The sequence below is a fragment of the Odocoileus virginianus genome, chromosome 5 (assembly GCF_023699985.2).
Source record: "Odocoileus virginianus isolate 20LAN1187 ecotype Illinois chromosome 5, Ovbor_1.2, whole genome shotgun sequence".
Classification (NCBI taxonomy): Eukaryota; Metazoa; Chordata; class Mammalia; order Artiodactyla; family Cervidae; genus Odocoileus; species Odocoileus virginianus.
In genome coordinates this window covers 9,143,940-9,155,884 of record NC_069678.1, presented here as the reverse complement: position 1 = coordinate 9,155,884, position 11,945 = coordinate 9,143,940, and the positions used below count along the sequence as shown (strand labels likewise).

Sequence of the window (11,945 nt, the reverse complement as noted above, 5' to 3'; positions counted from 1 at the left end):
TCTCCTCCTGCCTTCAATCTTTCCCAGCATCAGGGTCTTTTCAAATGAGTCAGTTCTTCCCCTGATTTGATATTTATAAGTTCTTTGTATGGTGATGGTTCTTTGTATGATGGGGAAAAACAGGAAAACTTATAAAAAGAAAGTTCACCAAAATAGAAATTTTAACAGCCAAGTGGCATTTTTAAAACAATGCTCAGAGAAACATAAAATTAAGATATAATGAAATATCATTTCATACCAATCATGTTACAAAAAAATTATTCTGGCATAGAACATTGGAGAGGATACTGAGCAATGAAGATCTACATTGGTAACCACTTAGGAAGAAATTTGGCGATGACACGAGAGTCAAAAAACGTTGCAAATAACTTAAAAGTTTAACAGAAGAATAGATAAATCAATTGTGATATATCCATACACTAGAATTCTATACAACAGTTAAAATTAATGAGATATACCTGAGGAAGGGGTGGAGGGAGTACAGAATACAGCACCAAAAATTATGCTACATTGGCATATGGATTATTCTGAGCTGAAGGTAATCAAGGCCTAGCTGACTCGGGAAGAGCTCCTTTTCTGGGGTTTGTTTGTTTTTGGCTCTCCCTTTAACTGTCTAAAACAGTTTAGGTACAGGGCCTATTGGGGCTTCTTGAGTGGCTCAGACGGTGAAGAATCTTTCGTAATACAAGAGAGCCATGTTCGATCCTTGGGTTGGGAAGATCCCCTGGAGAAGGGAATGGCAACCTACTCCAGTATTCTCACCTGGAGAATTCTATGGACAGAGGACTCTGGTGGGCTACTGTCCATGGGGTTGCAAAGAGTCAGACACAACTGAATGACTAACACTTTCACTTTTCACAAGGCCTATACTAGAATCAAAGCTATTAGCAGAGATAACTTTTTGCATCAGGAAGACTTATCTACATGGCCTGGAAAACATTTGTTAACCAAACATTTGCTCTTCTCATCTTCTTATGAATTGTCTTCCTCCCTTTGAAGTCCCCTACCCTCGTTTCTGGGCTTCCTTGGTAGTTCAACTGGTAAAGAATCCACTGCAATGCAGAAGACCCCGGTTCAATTCATGGGTCAGGAAGATCCCCTGGAGATCGGAACAGCTACCCACTCCAGCATTCCTGCCTGGAGAACTCCATGGACTGAGGAGGCTGGCAGGCTACAGTCCATGGAGTAGCAAAGCGTTGGACACAACTGAGCAACTGAACACAGCACAGCACAACACCCTCCTTTCCTTTGCTCAGAATGGTTATATAAGCCTCAACTGCCTGACTGCCTTTGAGTCTCATATTTTTATGGAACTCCCATATATATGAAATTAAAATTATTTTTCTCCAGTTAATCTATCTTATATCAACTTAATTATTAGTCTAGCCACAGAAACTAGAAGGGAAGAAGGGAAAAGTTTTCCGCTCCTAAGTATATTCAAATCTTCCTCAACTTATTATGGGAGCTACATCCCAATAAAATCATTGTAAGGTTAAATATATTACACTGAAAATGCATTTAATACACCTATTCTACCAAACATCATAGATTAGTCTAGCCTACCTTAAATATGCTCAGAACACTTATATTAGTCTTTAGCTGGGCAAAATCATCTAAAACAAAGCCTATTTTATAACAAATTATAGTACATTACATGTAATTTATTGAGTATTTTACTGAAAGAGAAAAACAGAATGGTTGTAAGTTTATCAGTTGTTTACCCTCATGATTGCATAGCTGCCCAGAAGCTATGGCTCCCTGCCACTGACGAGCACCTAGAGAGAATTGTACCACATGGCACTAGCCTAGGGAAAGATCTAAATTCAAAATTCAAAGAACAGTTTCCACTGAAGGCTTATCATTTTCAAACCATCACAAAGCTGAAAAAAGTATAAGCCAAACCACTGTAATTCAGGGACTATCTGTGTATCTCAATATGGAGAAGTCCCCAAAATATAAACATTACATGAAAAAACTGTAAAACATCTGTATACTGTGTGTTACCCTTTATAAAGTCTTACAATACACATCATAATATCTATATTATTATTTGTGGTGGTGTTTAGTCGTTAAGTAGTGTCTGACTCTTGCAACCCATGGATTGTAGCTCTCCAGGCTCCTCTGTCCATGAGATTCTCCAGGTAAGAATACTGGAGTGGGTTGCCGTTTCCTTCTCCAGGGGATCTTCCTGACCAAGGAATCAAACCCAGGGCTCCTGAATTGCAGGCAGATTCTTTCCCAACTGAGCTATAAGGGAAGTCCATTATTATTTGTCAAATATGTGTTAACTTAATTATTATTTGTAGCTAACACATATTTGGTAAATATAAAAGTCTTTATGGGAATGAAACACCAGATTCAGAACAGCAGTTACCTCTGGAGAGAGGGATGAAAATGGGACTGAAAGAAAAAACAAGTCCAAAAGTTTTCTTAAGCAAGTTGATATGTATTATTGTATTATTCCCTACACTTATTTATAAGCCATAATTATTCAATATTGCACAAAAAGAAGGACACAAAGATCAATGTGAGCATGCCATCAAAGACCATTCAAGGAAGAAAGTGTTCTGACAAGCTACTCCACTGACATATGGCTGAAATAAATGAATCAACACCTAATGAGATTCACCATCCAAATCATACAACCACCTGTGTGCTTCAGACTTGAAACTCACCAGGGAGACTTCTGAAATGCTGGCTTCCTGTTATTTTCCCCAAAGGAGGAAGCACTGACTAATCAGATTTAAAAGGACACCTAGGGACTTCTCTGGTGGTCCAGTGGTTAAGACTCCATCTGCCAATGCAGAGGACACAGGTTCGATCCCTGGTCCGAGAAGCTCCCACATACCGTGGGGCAACTAAGCCAGTGTACCACAACTACTGAGGCCTGTGTGCCTAGAGCCCGTGTTCTGCAACAAGAGAAGCCATCGCAATGAGAAGCCACCACAATGGGAAACCCATACAACACAACTAGAGATGAGCCCTCACTCTCTACAACTAGAGAAAAGCCTCAGCAGCAACAAAGACCCAGTGCAGTCAAAAATAAATAAATAATAATTTTAAAAAATAAAGACAATCAGTGTTTCTGATAGCACATTTCTGATTGGAAATTAATAATCTGGCATTCTAATTTAATGTTTCAGACCTGGTTAGGTTAGTTACAGAGAAACAGCTTTCCTGAATCTAAGTAACTAGAGACACCAACATCAGTGCACATCTAAGTCGACAAGGATGAGGACCAAATCTGACCCTTTTACCAGGCAATATCTCAACCTTATTCTTTACCTCTTCTAAATTTCAGGGTTCAGGAGAAAGAAAATTGAGATAAAGCAAAAAATTTCAAATAAATACCTCATTGTATACCTAAGTCAAATTTTTCATACTATTCCTCTTCTCCTTATTATGACTCCAAAATCTAAGAATTGTAATATTTCACCAAAAAAAAAAGAAAAGAGAAAGGGGTAGACTAACTCTTGAGGGTAGAATCTTACAGAATCTCAGTAACTTATCCAGGGTCTGCATCCCAATCCAGAAAATAAAGTCAATGTTTTTCTGTGCACTCATATGTAATCAATTTCTGGGAGACAGATTCATACTAAAGCAAAGTCTTAATGGTCCAGTTTTTTTATGCAAGATAGATATGCATTGAGAATAGGAACCAGTTGTCTATCTTGGGAACTTCCCTCCCACTGGCTGGGTTCATTTAAGAAATAGCAGAGATTCTTCAATGAGCTTTACAGCAAAGAAGCTTGATTCTCAAAGAGCTGGCCTACCATGATACGGTAAACTGATGATTTTAATAATCTGTCTTAAAAGGGAAAGAGTATGAAACTAACATTTTATGAACTGGGAATACAAAATCATGTGCTTTACATATATTACTAATATATTATTTGTTGCTTAATTTCACTCTCACAGAAACCCTATGACTAGAGGAACTACACTCACTTTATTGAAGAAAAAACTGAAACTCTGAAAGGTTAAGTGACCTGCCTATATTAGTAGAGCCAAGATTTATACCCAGTCTGACTCAAAAGCACATGTGTTGTTGCCATATGTTGTCCACTCTAGTAATATTTTTCTTTAAACAACTACAGTCAAACACCGAGGATTGGATCAGCCCCATGGTCTAGACACTGCTGGAGACACACCAACGGGTACTCATCCTCTGACTCTCCTTTTCCTACCCTCCATGCAAAGATACTTAATGTCCTTCAGGAAACACCCTTGCTCATCAGCAAGACACCTGAGAACAATCCTAAGGGAGGATCCCTGTTGCAGATAACTCACCTCCTCACATTTTATTTATCTCATCACAATTAATGGCTCTCATTAGCTTCAATTCCAGAGGGTGGCATTTCTGACCTAGTCCTCCCTAGTGCAAGCCTCATTTAAGGTTCGGTAGGACTTATTATAAACAACCTCCCACAGTCTAGCACTCTTTAAAAACAATGACCCAAGGTCAACTCCCCCAATACCCAGAAGCCCCCACCTCAGCCCTGCCACCATCACCCCCTCCTGCGTCCTCCGGCTCCCCAACTCTGCATGCCCTATCCCACGTATGAGAGATCCCTCCCAGCTACTCCTTGGTCCTTGTCTACCACTCTTAGAGCATTCCAGATGTTGATGATATTAAACCATCAGGTACTCTGAGACACAGCTGTGACAATCTGCCATACAATATACTCTCAGATTGCATAGGCAGAGAACGAAACTCCATGCACAAAGACATCAAAGAGGTAGGGTGTTCAGGGAACAAAGAGTAGACATCTTTGACTGAAGCAGGCAGGCAAAAAGGATCGGGAACTGTGGCTAGAAATGCTAGTTAGGAAAGACTTAAGTGGACTGTGACGAACACAGAGAAGAAAAGTCAGTGAAGAATGTTGATAAAGGTGAATAAAGATAGAAGGAGAAAATGCTGCTTCCAGAAGCCAAAAAAGAGAACTCCAGTAACAGGCATGAATATAAAATGTATTTTATAAAGTTACAGTAAATAAAACCAGAGAGAACTAGGAAAAGAGTAAACAAATAGGTCAATATATCTGAATAAACAGTCCAGAAATATATATACATATATACACAAGTATGTGTGTGTGTGTGTATATATATATACATACATACAAATATATACATTTTTTAAAGAACACACAGAGTATCTGCTACATAGTTAACATATGTAAAGCACTTAGAAAAGTGCCCTGTCCACAGTCACCCTCCAAGTGTTACTGTTAGGCCACCTTGTTACTATTTGTTGTTGCTGTTATCATTATTACAAGTCAGTATGGAAAGGAAAGATTCTTTCAAGAAGCCGGACAGGAAAGAGAAATACAAGAGTAGGCAAGGAAGAGAGAAGAAGCCTTTACAAAGAAGGAAATTAAAGTATGTGTTGAAAACCTAGGAGACACCAAATAAAATTTGCTAAATGAGTGGAAAATATTAATAATTTGTAATATTTGAAAAAATATTGGTATTTGTAAGCCATATTTTCAGAAGGAGACTGAAAAGTAAGAGATAGTCAATGCCAGAAAGGGGTTTCATTGCTGGCTCAAGGACCTGGAAGAAATGACAGAAATGGAAACAAGAGCACATATACCGAAATCAGCCTTAGAAAAGGGTAGGTTTCCCTATACACTTGAGGCTAAAAGGAGGTAAAAATGAATGACGACATTCTTACCTCAGTGTTACTAAAAGAGGCTCCTAGGATGAGAATAATCACTTGAGGTACTTATTCGAAAAGCCAATTCCTGGATTCTATCCTAGCTAGGCCCACTGAGTCAGAATTTCTAGAAGATAGGATCCAGCAGTCTGCATTTAAATGATCTGGGATCCAGGGGACTCCTTTGAGAAGAATGGAGGTTAGGAGAATTCACATCTGTTGTCCCTATGGAGGGGCTTCCCAGGTGGCACTAGAGGTAAAGAACCCGCCTGCCAATGCAGGAGACAAACAGATGCAAGTTCCACCCCTCAGTCAGGAAGATCCTCTGGAGGAGAGCCTGACAACTCACTCCAGTATTCTTGCCTGGGGAATCCATGGACAGAGGAGCCTGGCGGGCTACAATCCATAGGGTTGCAAAGAACTGGACACAACTGAAGCAACTTAGCAAGCACGCATGCCCCTATGGAGAAAACAAAACTGACCCCTTGTCCATCACTATTACGACCAAACACATCAGATACCACTGTTGCAGATGGGAAAAAAATCTTTATGCCCTGAGATAACCTGAAAATAAGGAACAACATTCTACCTAGAATTAGTTTCTTCAAGTCAATGAAGCCTTGAACCCTTTCCTATAAACTGCAGACTCCCTAATGTAAAAATATTTCTCCCTGACTTTCATAATACTGATAGCTACAAGTATGATAATTAATCATGTGGGGAAATTGCTGTTTTACCCACAAGAAATGACCAACTGTAATCCTGGTAACCTCAAAGACATTTTTTTCTTTAAATGTCTTCCATGTCATTTATTCAAAGAAACATTGTTCTCAAGAATGGACCCCTAATGCTTTTTTAGGCACTTCTCCCTCTTAAGAAAAAAAGGAGGCCGCCCGGACGCGGCGCAGCCGGCCCCGCTGGGGAAGGGCCGGGCGGCGGGCGGCCCGGGGGCTGCGAGCGGGGGCCGTGCGTTAAGATGACGAGGACGGGGAAGCGGCAGCCACAGCGGCGGCGGCGGCAGCAGCGGCGGCGGCGCGGCGGGGCGCGCGGGGCCGAGCGGGGCGCGCGGGGCCGAGCGGGGCGCGGCGGCGGCCGGGAGGAGCGCGCCCCGCGTTTGATGGGGGCCGCGCCGGCGGCGCAGGGGGCAGCGGAGCGGCCGGGCGCGGGGAGCGGCCCGCGCGCGCACTCGGCGCCGCGCCGCCCGGCGCCCGCCGGCCTCGTCGCCTCCGCCGCGCTCTAGGCGGCGCGGGGCCCAGGCGGCTCGGGGGGCGCCCCGCGCCCCCAGCCCGCCCGCGCCGAAACTCCTGCTCAGTTTTGCGGGGCGTCCGGGCCCCCCGCGCCCCGGGGCCATTGTGGGCCCGGGTGTTTACCTCGGACTCCGGCTGACCTAGGGCTCCGCGACTTTCGGGGGGCGGCGGGTAGGCGGCGGGGGCGCCCTCCGGCCCCCCCCCCCCCCCCCCCCGCCTCACTCTCCAGGCTCCGCAGACGCTCGCGGCCCCGCGTCCATGGGCCGCGGGGGGGTCCTCGGGGCGCTCGTCCGCGAGGGCCGGCTCCAAAGTGGCGCCCCAGTGCCTTGCCGGGGCTTCCTGCGCGCCCTGCGGCCCCCGGCGCCCCCGGCCCCCCGCTAGATGCCCCGCGCGGGGCCCGAGGCTGCGGGAAGAAAGTTGCAGGTGATCTTCAGAGACTGACTGAGTATGGATCATTTGAATGAGGCAACTCAGGGGAAAGAACATTCAGAAATGTCTAACAATGTGAGTGATGCGAAGGGCCCGCCAGCCAAGATTGCCCGCCTGGAACAGAACGGGAGCCCGCTAGGACGAGGAAGGCTTGGGAGCACAGGTGCAAAAATGCAGGGAGTGCCTTTGAAACACTCGGGTCATCTGATGAAAAGCACCCTGAGGAAAGGAACCATGCTCCCGGTTTTCTGCGTGGTGGAACATTATGAAAATGCCATTGAATACGATTGTAAGGAGGAGCATGCAGAATTTGTGTTGGTGAGGAAGGATATGCTTTTCAACCAGCTGATAGAAATGGCCTTGCTGTCTCTGGGTTATTCACATAGTTCTGCTGCCCAGGCCAAAGGGCTGATCCAGGTTGGGAAGTGGAATCCGGTCCCACTGTCTTACGTGACAGATGCCCCCGATGCTACAGTAGCAGATATGCTTCAAGACGTGTATCATGTGGTCACATTGAAAATTCAGTTACACAGTTGCCCCAAACTGGAAGACCTGCCTCCCGAGCAGTGGTCGCACACCACCGTGAGGAACGCGTTGAAGGACTTGCTGAAGGATATGAATCAGAGCTCCTTGGCGAAGGAGTGCCCCCTCTCACAGCCCAGCCTGGACCTCGCCTTCTCCTCCCGCGACACCAGAGGGGCCAACCTGAGCGTTTTCAGCAGATTCACCCCGTGGCCCTGCCTCCAGCGATGCCTTTTAGAGCTTGTTCGTAGTGTTTGATGTCCTTTGGAATGAAAAGAAAACCCCGCTGACTGAGAATCCCTATGAAAACAGTGTTTGAGTATGGAGTTGATGTCATTTGATCTGAAGTTCAAGTTTGACCTTTTTAAGTTTCCCACACGCCTTGAAAAACCTGCTGTGAAAATTCAGGCCGCAGGCATTCAGGACCTGGAGAAAGCGGAGGGCCATCCAGGCCTGTGAAGTTACACACTTCTCAAAAAATAGAAATGTAGGGAAGAGAGAGCCAGCAGTTTGACAGATTGTTCAGTAAATGCTCATTTTATTGAAAATTTAAAAAAAAAAAAAAAAAAAAGAAAAAAGGATGTGAAATAATCTGCTAAAAGGAGTATGGGAAGGGAGGGAAGGAAGTTTGAAACGAGTGAGAAAGGTGTGAAGCACTGAGAGCTTTGGGAAGGGCATGAACTAGGAATGAGGAACGAGATTGTCAGGTAGGATTCAGAACTTAAATAAGATGGAAAATCACAAATGTGTAGAGAACAGCGAATGCACCACAGTACATGATATTCACCAACACACAACAACCTGGCAGAGGAAGCATAGACAATAAAGTGAAGTTAGTGGCAGGTATGGAATTGGCAGGGCAGGTGGAAGGACAAGTGAAGGGTCCCAGACACTGAATGATCCCTAGAGAGGGTTTCAGGAATGGGAAATATGGACAGGACCTCTCCTGGACCCAAACTGTGTGCCTGTGAAGGCAGGGATAATTTTGCAATCAAATTTCCCCCTAATTCCATTACTGTTGTAAAGACAGGCCTTCCAAGCAGCAGCAGAAGCTTTTCAGGTAAAGGTAAAGTAACAGTATGGAATATACTAGGACTGATGTATCAATGCTGGGTCACTTATTGCTTTTTAACCTCACAACTCTTTGGAGCAGAGATCCTTAAGCTTTTCAGTGCGCTAACTGCGGTTTTCAGAAGTGAACTGTGAGTCCAGGGACACACAGCTCAGCCAAGATGTGTAGGTCAGCTGTGACTGACCACAAAACTCATTCTCAATCCACCAGCCCACACTGCCTTCTCTGGGAGCAGCAGGCTCCACTCCACAGAGCAAAGAGAAACAGCATCACAGAAAACCAGATGTCTCACAGAACATGGGGTTGCAGGGGGTTTCCAAAGGAAGAATTGAGGATATGGGGACCTTTCTTGGGAACAGAAGTAAAGAAAATGAGACAAGCAAAATACAGAATTAACAGTGACAGGAAAGCAAATAATAAGCAATATGCAGTTGTAGATATTATATCAGATTGCTGATTGAAGGAATATGTACATTGAGGACATGAGGGAGAGGACAGGCAGGAGAAGGAAGTGAGAAGAAAACAAGCTCAGCCCATCACAGTCATTATCTGTGACATCTCTCAGTGGAGGTGGAAGCCCTGTCTAGATGAGGAGTCATCAAGCTTAGCAGGAGGAGCTGATCTTGATGCACCCTTAATCCAACCCTTCTCTTCTGCCCACTCCGGGAGCAATTGGGATGATCAGATTTGCACCTCTTTGAGATGCTTACCCAATGCTGACAATACTCATAATGCATTATAACATGACTGAGGCCCATACTTTCAAAAGTGTGATTATGGAATCTAACCCTTTCAATTACCCCATGAGAGATAATCCCATATACCCAATTTACTGATGAGGACAGCGAGGCACAGCAATTAAGTAATTGGCTATGGTCACCAGAGCTAGCATTTGAACCCAAGTGGTATGATTCTGAAGTTTTTCTTCTTAACACAAGGCACCACCTACAACTGTAAAATCTGTCCACTGTTCAGAAGTACCCACAGGAAGCAAGTCCAAGAAATCCAATCCATGTCCACTTAACAACCCATGTATCCTTAGCAAAAAACTATGTCCACCTGAGTACTTTTTTCTTTTCCCCAGGGACCCCCTATTTGCCAGGTGATGTGTCCAGAGGACTAGATCCATGCAAAGAGGAAGCCTTTCTAACTCACACAAAGATACCAAAGTCTAGCTGTGGTCCTACCTACCTGCCACAGGCAGTAAAATACTCAGTCCTGGGAAATCAAGTTGGCACTGAAAGAGTGAAATGACAGGAGGGAGCAAATAGAGGTATTTCAGAATATTGTCAACAAAGAGATGACTCCAGTTTAGGAAGTGGTTCTGGCTCTGGAAACAGGTCTAGGAAAGTGTCAAAGCATGAATGGAGAGAGGGGTCACATATGAAGAGACTTGAGGTTGAGTCTAAATGGACCCAAATGGACAAGGTGAAACCATATTCTAAGACTTAAATTTTTTCAAAATAGAAAAGTGACAAGGTCAGAATGGTGAAGAGGAAGACAGACGAGTATCCAGGAAAGGAAGAGGAATAACTGGATGGAACTTGCAGGTGTCCTTTGATGCCACTTTGGGGCTGGAAGAAACTCAGCCCCCTCACTCACCCCAAGACACGCCAGACCATGTTTGTCCTCCACAGTCTGAAAGGACTTTTCCATAAGGTTTGCTGTCATCTTGGTAACACTAAAAGAGGCATGTGTCCCCTCAGCTCTAAGATGCCCACATTAGAAAGGACTCTGCACTGACATTGGAAGTATTTATTTAAAGAGATTCCTTTATTTCTGGGCAGAACACAGTGTGTTACACAAAGAACTGCTTACCCTGATCAAGGTCTTATTCAGAAAATACAATGATGCCTTTCTGTAAAAAAAAGAAAAGAGAAAAAAATTCACCATCTTTCACACTAACTCTGGGGCAAAGAAAGAATACAGTCCCACAAACTGTATCCTACTCTTTATTTTTCTCTAACTCCCCTCCATCTCTGTTTAGGCAGTCTTTTCTCTATTCTGCATAGTAGGAAAAAATAAAGGTTCCGTGCAATAGCATCATCTTTCAAATTTGAACATCTCACACCTGCACCTTGCCTTCTGCATTCAGAAGAAAGGGATGCTGATATTTCTGTCCTCGGGTCCCTCAATCTGGACTGTGCAGCCCTCAGAGCACACCTGTGTGAAGCCCACAGCAGGCTGGGAAAGACCTCATTAATACTACATATGGCTGACCACAGATGTTTCTGTACCTAAAAAAAACCCCAAACTTTCATTTCCAAGTATCTTAAAAGTCAGCACAATAAAACCACTAGACAGTGCAAAATAATATTTTCTCTGTTTCTATGGGAAGTAGCAGGAGAATTAAATGCTTGATACTGCGGGGAACTAGGACTCAGTGGTGAAAAGTAAAGTTTCACGGTTGACCAGTTTGGAAAAAGCACCAAGCCCTCTGGTCCACCTCAACACCACCACCCCTCTTGGGGTGAAGTGTCCAGCTAAACTCACTGAACTGGAGAGTCATTTGAGGAAGGAGAGGATGGGGAAGTAGAGCAGGACTGTGATGAGGCCGAACACAGTCTTCAGACTGGGCTGCCTTCTCCCACTACAAAGCAAAACCAGGACAGAGCAGAGATCCTTCCATCTCTGTGCAGCACTGTGTGTACATAGCTAGGCAGTAACACTTCCTTCACTGTGTCAGTGAATTATATGCACATTCCACCTGAAATAATCCCGTCTGGACCTGGGACCTCCCTCTGTGCCCACTGTCATCTCCTGCAGGAACCCACTCCTTACTTGACAAATTCAAACATCTCTTCCCACCACACCTGTGGCCACATTTTAAATGAGGCCAGGCCACTTGTCTCAGAGCAGCAGCCCAAAATGGAAAGAGAAACAAGCTTGTCTCAATGGTCCATTAAATATCCAGAGTGAATAATTATAGTTAAAACTTGCTGAGTATTAATATGTGCCAGCACTGCTCTGAGAGCTGGATCATGGCAACTCTGTGAGGGAAGTATTATTCTCACCCATA

The 11,945-nt window shown here is 44.4% G+C and overlaps 1 long non-coding RNA gene across 1 annotated transcript in view; it reads right to left on the bottom strand.

Moving 5' to 3' along the window:
* LOC139035131 (uncharacterized) overlaps window positions 1-11,945 on the bottom strand; it is a 132,471-nt gene that overhangs the window by 45,578 nt on the left and 74,948 nt on the right. The window lies entirely within an intron of this gene.